Source organism: Wyeomyia smithii, chromosome 3, assembly GCF_029784165.1.
Source record: "Wyeomyia smithii strain HCP4-BCI-WySm-NY-G18 chromosome 3, ASM2978416v1, whole genome shotgun sequence".
Classification (NCBI taxonomy): Eukaryota; Metazoa; Arthropoda; class Insecta; order Diptera; family Culicidae; genus Wyeomyia; species Wyeomyia smithii.
Genome location: NC_073696.1, coordinates 137,017,579 through 137,027,702, shown reverse-complemented (window position 1 = coordinate 137,027,702; position 10,124 = coordinate 137,017,579). Strand labels below are relative to the sequence as shown.

At 34.5% G+C, this 10,124-nt stretch overlaps 1 protein-coding gene across 11 annotated transcripts in view; it reads left to right on the top strand.

Moving 5' to 3' along the window:
- Positions 1-1,123: 1,123 nt before the first annotated feature.
- The window catches only part of LOC129732250 (putative fatty acyl-CoA reductase CG5065), a 448,523-nt gene continuing 439,522 nt past the window's right edge, over positions 1,124-10,124 (top strand). For 5 of the 11 annotated variants that reach the window (XM_055692953.1, XM_055692952.1, XM_055692951.1 and 2 more), the window contains exon 1: positions 1,149-1,641. The gene's annotated coding sequence lies outside the window, so the exon portion shown is untranslated. Of the gene's footprint in view, positions 1,642-10,124 lie in introns of all 11 variants that reach the window. The other 6 variants (XM_055692945.1, XM_055692943.1, XM_055692944.1 and 3 more) reach the window with 6 other exon arrangements.

Here is a 10,124-nt window from a genome sequence, read left to right as displayed (position 1 = left end):
AGATAGTTACAGATGTTTGTTACTGATATCATCATGTTTTGGAACATCCGATGGAAACGATTCTGACATTGTGCAAGACTGCGTATCTGCAGAACAGTAGATGATTTGAGAAAAAGAAACAAGCTCGCAGAGAAAAAAAACTTACCCCACTGATGATGTCGATATCTGGTTTTATCCGTGTAGTTGAACGGCACGCACTAGAGTTACCAATAACACCAGCAAATTACGTCGTATTGAGCCCGGGCAGGATTTTTTTACACTCACCACAAGTCGCTGTGAAAAGACAGGAAAAACCGGAAAAACACGTTGAGTTATGACAGATAGAGATGGACGATACTAAGATCGTAAATTTTGGTATCGATTTTTTTTTTCAAGATATCGAGTATTTTAGTATCGGTAACTTACAAAGCCAAGTGAAAACAAACAACAATGACGGTTTATTTTAATCTGAAAAAAGATATTATTTACAACAGATTGAAAAACACCGTTTTATTGTTGTATCGAAATTAATTTCAATTCAAAATAAACAAATTCTCAGGTAATAACAATAAACATTTCATATCGATTCAACAAAAACTGTGCACTTAATTTGAAACGGCTGATTAGATTAGTTTCAAACTTGAATAATAATTTGGAATCATACAATCCTAATTTGAAGCAACAATATTTTTTCGTTCATACATCAACCAAAAATATGTTGAAAACAAACCAGTTAGTTTTTCCTCCGTGTAGTTCGAGGTATAGCCGACTGTATTAGGTATTGTTAAACCATATGGATTATCATCCGTTTATGGTTATTGATTATGCGGGATGAATAAAAGCGTTTGCTTAACTCATCCCGTGCAAATCTTATGGGAGAAACAGAGTAAACTCTTTTATGCATACGGCCTAATGTCAAGCTTTTGTTTACAGCAAACTGATATAAATGAACGGTTACCCGAAAGTGAATGAAACAGAAAAATATGAAGACTGAGCGAAAGTTACTCAGTTTCGTTAATCAATGTTACTCAAGATGTTACTCATATTTTGTCATTTTGAAATAAAATAGAAAAATGCATACTTTCTACTCAATTTAGAACAAAATTGAATGAGTGTGCAGTCTGCTCACACTTCGATGAAATCTTATAAGAAATTGTCAAAATGTTTGTGCAATGAAAACAAAAATATTTTGTTTCTTCTTTTTCTTTCACATTTAGCATTAATCATTCTCGCGATTTTTATGTACTTCTACTATAAATATTTACAAGGAAATAACATTATGTGTGTAAAAGTGTTACGTTCCTATAGTGAGCTTGACTTATAGCCTAATCATAGACTAGTATGAGTCAGCACGTGGACTCAGTCATTCAGATAGTGCAGTAGTTGATGCGGTTGTTAGATCCCAATTTTCAGGTTTTGATGTTTCTTTTTTTTCATCCGCTTGTGGCATTGCGACCATGGCTAGCTAATGATACAATACCGTGGCCGTTTTAGTTTCCTGTGTTTGCGAGCTGGGATAGATTTTCGGAGTTTAATGAAGGACAGGAAGATATTGTATAGTGCTGGAATGCGAACAGACCCTTCATTTTTTACTTAAGGACCATGTTCGATGGACAAAACTGAAGTGTGCTAGAATTTGAACAACAACATTCACATACTATGGCAAGTATTCTTTTGAATATTAGTTCATTTTATTTTCATAAGTAGGAAATTCGATTCATGGTGTGCTAGAAATTATTCTAAAAATTTATGACAATATGTTGACGCAATCATTGCGAATAGCTTGTTTTTGTTTCGTAGATCTGATAGATCTTGTATCGTTAGTTTCGGTGGTAGTGGTTCTAAAGTACATAGAGTTGTAAGGTGTCAGACGAGGATGCCAGATGCCTGACGTTTCAACGATTTTTAAGACTAATATTTACTATATACAAAAAATCTGAAAGGTTACCAAAAAGTTTAAACAGATTGTATATCATCTGAATAAATAATTCAAATTAATACCCATAGCCCGCTTCGAAAAAACTGCAAAATAAATAACGATTTGGCGCAAACTTTATAAACATTAGCTGTAAGAACTAGAAAGTTTCGATTTAAAGCAGACAAAAACATTTTTTTCAGGAACTTTGTAAAACGGTAAAATATCCATTTACAAGAAAACATACTTGAAGCATCATTAGTAAAATAACTAGTCAGAAATATCATGTATCATTCACTAGTAATTAAATGTATCTATGTTCATATCAAAATGATCAGAAACTATTTTTTAATGATGATGTTTAACTGTATACTAAACTTCGAAACGCTTAGAATAACACCAGGATAAATTGGAAATCTGAAACAAACTCGGAAGCGTACAATATTGATTAGTGATGAAACTTTCGAAATCAATGAGTAAAATTTTTTCTAACCTATGCATAAAAAGTTTATGACAAATATTCTGTACATTGTGAATTAATTTCAAACGGGCTGTTAATTATCTTGTAATTCGATAGATTACCACTACCATAACAAATCAATAGAGCGTAAAAACGCTACAAACTTGTGAACCCAGTAAACTAATTCCTAATCATCATTCTTGAGAGATTGTTCATGAAAAACTATCAAGGACGAAACAGAATTCCCCAAAACGAACGATTGCAATATTATAATCAACTAATTAAATCACTCTGGCATATATTTTTATCAGGGTAAAAGATTGTAAGTCGGTGTTCTAGAAAGCCTGTTTGTCGGTCCATATACGATAACGATAGTGAATGTTATGATAATTTCTGCTGAATTGATTTTTCATTCTGAATAACAAATTTTAATATTTTTATATTATTTTATTATTTTATTATTTACCGAACATTTAAAACATAACGTTCACACACATATGAACATACATTAACACATATAACACATATGAACATACATTAACAATATAACAATAAATAGTTTCTGAGGGGCATCCAATGAATGGCCAAATACCATTCAATATGAGTTTTTGAAATCTGGATTATGCCCGGTGGCCAAAATCCGACCACAAGCCCCGTTTTAAATCCAGGTGACCACTTCTGATTGCCTGAATACATCATAAAATGGCCGAATATTGCCTAATCTGGGTATTTTGATGGCGAAGATGGCGACAGTGTCCTATCAACAGCCTAAAGTAATCAAATATCATTCAATACAATACGGAAGCGGTACCCTGAGGCCATCATCTTCAGACGACATTTTTTCTAGACGACAATTTCTAGAAGATAGTAGCTTCCGGTTTCTGGAAACTAATCTAAAAGGGTAATGTTTCCCAATGTGAATTTTCCAGTCCCCGGGATGTGGCCATCCAACATCCTTTATTTGCCAAATACAATCCAATTAAGGTATATCCAGTCTTTGGGTTTTGGAATATTGATGTTGCATTTGAAGGAATAACTGGAGCATAATATGTGAAATTTGACGTAATATACGTACTGAATAAATAGCCTTTCTATCATGATAACTCTTAATGTCGAACTTAATCAAAGTAGCTAGTTTTAAACAGCCTTTGCGTTTCGTTTTTTTGTAAGTTTGAGAAACAACCTGTTCGTATGACACTTGTTTTGTTCAAATATATCGTGTAAACTTTGAGAGAATAGTGAATAACAATATATAATGAAAGTATTTATAATGAATGATATAATGAATAATGATATAATAAATAATGAAAGTATTTTAACAATTTTACACATAATGGTTGAAATAAAAGTCCGAATACGAAAGTCAAACTGGGAAAAAATAAAAGATCATAAGTTTTTAACCATTCCTATTATAATCTTTCTAGGGCAACTATTTTGAGCTTTTTTATCGATTTTGTCGACCAGTGTTATAATCAAAAGAAATGGGTACCAATTAGGCGACTAAACCTTTATTTGAAACTAAGATTGTTGAAATCAGTCCAGCCATCTTTGGCAAAACGAGTGAAATTAAAAAGTTTTCTTAACACGTTTCTTTTCACAATCTTTGAACCAAATGTTCAATCGTTAGTTAGGGGTTTTGAAGACAGCCTGTTTATTTGATACCTATTTTGTTCAAATCGCTTGTGTAGTTTCTGAGATAATAGAGTGTCATAATTTTTACATTTTGATACATAACAGACAAAGTTACAGTCCGATTATAATAAAATTCAATAGGGTCTCATGAGGCAACTGGACCTTTCATATAACACTAACTTCGTTGAAATCGGGTCAGCCATCTCTGTGGCAAGTGAGTTAGTTTAGGTAGTCTTCAGAATATGTTTCTTTCCATAGCTTGATTTCATATTTTTAAGCATAACAGACAAAGTAATAGTCCGATTACAAAAAAATCAATATGATTTTATGAGGCCTTCCATATAACACTGATTTTGTAAAAATCGGTCCAACTATATCTTAGAAATATGAGTGAGATTAAATCACCTCCAAAACACGTTTCTGTTCATTATTTTCAAACCAAATGTCCAATTATTCTAAAGTAATCAAAAAATGGTTTAAAAAAACAATCTCGTTCTTTTGATATCGATTTTGTTCAAATCGGTTGTGTAGCTTTTGAGATAATGAAGTTTCCTGGTTTTCACATTTTCACATTTCACATACATAACATTAAAAGTTACAGTCCGATTACAATAAAATTTAATAGGGTATTGTGAGGTAACTAGACCTTTCATTTACAAATAATTTAATGAAAATCTGTTCAGCCATCTCTGAGAGTCTCTGAGTTGGATTGGAAAAGCGTTACATACTTATACACACACACACACACACACACAAACACACACACATACACACACGCGTGCACACACACATACACACACAAACACATACGAACACACCACACACATACACACACGCCACACTCATACACACACACACCACACACATTCAGACACACAAACACACACACACGCACGCACACGCACGCACGCACGCACACACGCACGCACGCACACGCACGCACACACATGCGCACACGCACGCACGCACGCACACGCAAGCACACACACACACGCACTCACACACATAAATTTACAGAAAATGCTCAGTTCGTCGAGTTATATATGGCATTCGGCCCTTTGGAGCACTTGAATAACATAAACTCTTCGGAACACATATATTTTTATAACTTTTGAACCACATGTTCAATCATTATAAAAACCATCAGTTTATGGTTTTAAAGACAGCCCGTTCATTTGATACCAGTTTTGTTCCGATTGGTTGTGTAGTTTCTGAGATAATGAAGTTTCGTGATTTAATTATTTCGTTGCATAACAGACAATTTTACTGTCAGATTACAATAAAATTCAATAGGGTAACTAGACCTTCCACTAATTTTGTGAAAATCAGTCCATCCATCTCTGAGAAAATAAGTGAGTTTAAACGTCTGTTGAAACACGTTTCTTTGCATAACTTTTGAACCACATGTCCAATCATTTTAAAATTTATCTACAAATGGTTCAAAAAACAAGCCCGTTCTTTTGATATCAATTTTGTTCAAATCGGTTGTCTAGTTTCTGAACTCATGAAGTTTAGTGATTTTCAGATTTTGATTTTGGGGTGGTGGAGTTGAGTTTTTTTACCCCTTAAATGCCCGACGGTACCCATATATTGAAACTCTTGTAACTTTGACAATTTTATTCCGATTTCGATACTTTTAGCACCAAAAAATTCAGTACAGTCTACTTTAGGTTCACAGTCAGCGGTGCCTCGAAAAAAAATTATTTCCGGAAATCCGATTTTTCGGGAATATTTCAGAATCAGAATTATGTCCGGAGATTTGAGAACGACCACAGAGGCTATTTTTAATTCCAAAATGGTGACTTCCGGTTTCTGGAAGAGAACTAATATTGACCGAATGCTATCGGAAATGGGTATTTCCGGAATCGAGATGATGCCCAGAGAACGAAAATAAACTCCAGGTGCTACAGGTCGGACTCGATTATATACAGTCTCCGAAAAATTTTCACTGTATATAATCGAATCAGAAAAAAAAATTTTTTTTTTGTTTATTTTGCATAAATATTTTGTTGTTTTTGAATAAATAAGTAGGATTTTTGTGACTAACCCCCTTAAAGTCGCAAAAAACCTTTCTTACAAAAATATATGTATATATAATCGAATCAGAAAAAGTTTTTTTTTGTTTATTTTGCATTCATCTTTTGTTGTTTTTAAATAAATAAGTAGAATTTTTTTGACTAACCCCCTTAAAGTCACAAAAAACCTTTCTTACAAAAATATATGTATATATGTATAATCGAATCAGACAATTTTTTTTGTTTATTTTGCATACATCTTTTGTTGTTTTTAAATAAATAAGTAGAGTTTTTTTGATTAACCCCCTTAAAGTCGCAAAAAACCTTTCTTATAAAAATTGATGTATGTATAGATTTCGTAGTTACTCTTTATGTTATTGCAGTCAGCCATGGCAAGAACACTACACCGTGCTGCACGGGTGCCACTTTTGCAAAGAAACACTACACGGCGTGTACGGTCGTTCTTACACATTACGCAGTGCAAGTTGCAATACACGCCGTGTAGTGTTTCAAATATTTTCTCCGTAGTGCGTGTTTTAAACATGGCTGATTGCAGCAAACCTTAAGAAAAATTTCGATCATTGTGTATTGTGTTTGTTTACTTTTTTAGTTTTGATATTGTTGTGCTGCGTTTTCAAGCAATTCAGAACAAAAAATGGCAAGTGCTTACGTAAAAGCCAGGAAACAAAGAAACGTTTTAACTTTTGCTCAAAAAGCAAAAGTTCTTTACGATCTCGAACAAGGTCTGTCGGTTCGTGACGTACAACAAAAATACAACATCGCTGAAGCAACTGTGTATCATTTAAAAAAAGACTGTGTATCATTTGAAAAAAGACAAAGAACGGACTTTTATGAATCAATAAGGAAGCGCTTATTTATAACGTAACGCAAGAATAATTATTGTTGATCTCCTTTCCCCCTTTGCCATGCTTTTTGTTTAAATTTTCCGTATGGGTTGCAACACTTTGCCAACCCAACACTCTTTCCCGTTTCCTGAGCGTTACATAATTTGTAAACGTTCCCTCGTGATATTTCTGTTTTAGATCAGCTTTACTTTACTTGAAACATTATGGCTCAAAAACCAACGTTTTGGGTCAAAAAATGTTGCGTTACGTCATATTGGACTGAAGGGAACGTCCATTAATTACGTACCGTAAATAAAAACTATTTTCGACCCCCTCTTTCCTCTAGGCAACGCTCTTTGTATAGATCTTCAAAATTTTAAGTATTGATTGCGACGTTTCGTCAGATCTCTACCTCCCCCAAGCGTTACGTATTTTTGGACGATCCCTATACGACATTGCTGCTTTAGGTAAGTTATACTTACAATTGAAAAAAAAAATTTTTTTTTATGATTCGATTATATACAATTTTGTATATAATCGAATCATATATAATCGAGTCAATATATAATCGAGTCTGTATATAATCGAGTCCGACCTGTATTTCGAAATTTGAGATGGTGACTTCCGATTATCGGAAAATAACTAAAATTGACAAAAACCACCTCATATGAGTAGTTTATGAATCGGGACTTGTCCGGAAGCTTGAGAATAACCACAGAGGCCATTTTTAATTCCAAAATAGCGACTTCCGGTATGTGGGAAAGAACCAAAATTGACCGAATGCCATTAAGTATTTTAGACCCGCTGTTGTGAAGTTCTTTTAGTTCGAGAGAAACGGACCATTTCATATAAGTATTCAACATAGAATGAATGTATTTCTCTTACCAAATAGCTTACGACCTATGCTTATTTCCTAGACCCAAACTCAAGCGCGTTATTGGTAAACAGTCAATGTGTTGGCCAAATGTTTGGCATGGGCAATGCAGCGTATGCAAAGCAATTTCTTTTGCGGAAAGCGAAAAGCAGTGGAAACAAAATATAAAAAAGGGTGTCCCTATGGCCTTGCAATTTATGACCTAGTGCTGGATGACAATTGAGCAATACTTTTGGGTACGCGCAATGTCCGTGATTCTAGGAAGGATTGTATGCGTGGTGGGTGATATGTTAATGAGAAGGATAATGATAAAAGGATGAAATGCTTACACCATCCCCCTAACAGAAGAAATGCGGTACGCATTTCTTAATGGTCTCGTGGTGCTACTAGAAGTTGGGTTTACAATTAGTTGGTTGTTTTTTTTTTTATTATACTATGATTATTTTGTTTTTGTGCACGACTGACTTGGTTTTGCCGTCAGTTATTGTTACGTTAGGATGATTTATCTCTATGACGGAATATGGTCCTTTATACACAGGATCCAGTTTGTGCCTATTTTCATTCGTTATCAGAACATTATCATTTACTTTTATTTCTATTGGTTTTGCTTGCAACTCCTGATTTTTATTGTGTTTAATTTTTTGATTCTCCAATAGTTGTCTACTTTTTATCCTTGCTGTCTGTAGTTTTTGCCTGAGTTCGAAGTAATACTGTTCGATATTGTAGTTTGTATCAATTGTTTTTGGGTTCATTAATTTCTGTAGCAATACTGTCTGGTGTCCAAAAATTAATTCAAAAGGAGTATACTGAAAGTCAAGACGTGGAGTGATGTTATAGTAAAATGAGTAGTAAGGCAACCATTTATCCCAATAACTTTGTGATTCGTTGACGAATTGTCTTGCATACTCGTTCAGACAACGATGATTTTGCTCCAGACTGCCAATCGTCTGGGGGTGATATGGAGTGGAAAACTTTTAGCTCATACCTAATAGTTGAGCTATTTTATCGAAAACTTCATTCCTATACTCAGTACCTTGATCAGTTCTAATGATCGATGGTGTCCCGTATATTAGAATAACACTTTCTACAAATGCTTTTGCTAATGTATCTGCCTGTTTATCTGGCAGTGCTTTAATGATAATGTATTTTGATAGACCGCACTGTACCGTCAATGCGTATCTGTTTCCTGAATTCGATTTGGTAAACGGACCTATCGTGTCCATAGCTATTGAATCGAAAGGTTTTTGTGGTGTCGGCGTTAATACAAGTTTCTCATTAGTCTTAATGGTATGTTTGTTTCTACGACAGCTCATGCACTTTTTACCATAATCGAATATGTTTTTTTTCATGTTTTGCCAACTAAATTGACATCTTAGTTTTTGGTATAATCTATCAGCTCAGCAGGTCGTGATATTGCTTTATAATGTTAATATCATTTTTATCTTCAACGATCTCGACCGGTTGAGATAGTAAAATTTTCGTTTGATTTAATCCTTTATTGCAAGCTTGTTTGAGAGTTGCTAAATTTGTTATTCTGAATATTTCACTTGTTAGCGCTAGTGCTAAGGTGTTTATTTTCAGTTTACTGGTCATTTCATTTATTTTGCTTATTATTTCACCTAGGTTTTCATTTACATTGGATAGCTTGGTTTGGACAATTGATGCTCGAGTCAATTCCCTTTTTATAACCTTTATCCATAATTCGTATTTGTATGCCATCGCGTGTGGCTGCGCGCTCAATTATTAATTTCGGCAAGTTAAATATCTCGCTATTATTTAGTGCTTCCCGGATGTTGAGGTGATCAGTCTCTACATCTTCGGAATTCACTTGATGTTGTTCCGGTTCGTCGTTTCCTATGTTTTTCCGAGCAGATGCTCTGGTTTGTACCATAAGAAAGGACATTTCTTTTAACGCATCGGAGTATATTCTGATTCTAGACAAAGCGTCAGTTCCGACGTTTGTTTTTCCTGGTACATATTGTACATCAAAATCAAATTCTTCGAGATCGACTCTCATCCTGGTTAGTTTGGATGAAGGGTTTTTCATCGAAAACAAATATACGAGTGGTCTATGGTCTGTTTTGACTGTAAACTTACGCCCGTATAAATATGGTCGAAAATATGTAATCGCCCAATGAATCGCTGTGAGCTCTTGCTCGAGAGTCGATTTATTGGCTTCGCCTCTTGTGAAAGATTTACTAGCGTATGCGATCGGTAAATCTATGTCGTCATACTTTTGAGTAAGTACTGCTCCACAGGCAACTTTGGATGCGTCGGTTATTAATGTAAGATGTTCCTTGAAATTAGGAAACTGCAATACGTTGGGTGATAATAGTTGACTTTTCAGTGTGTCAAACGCCTTCTGGCACCGGCTGAATGCCTTTCTCAGAGATCCCAAATACGT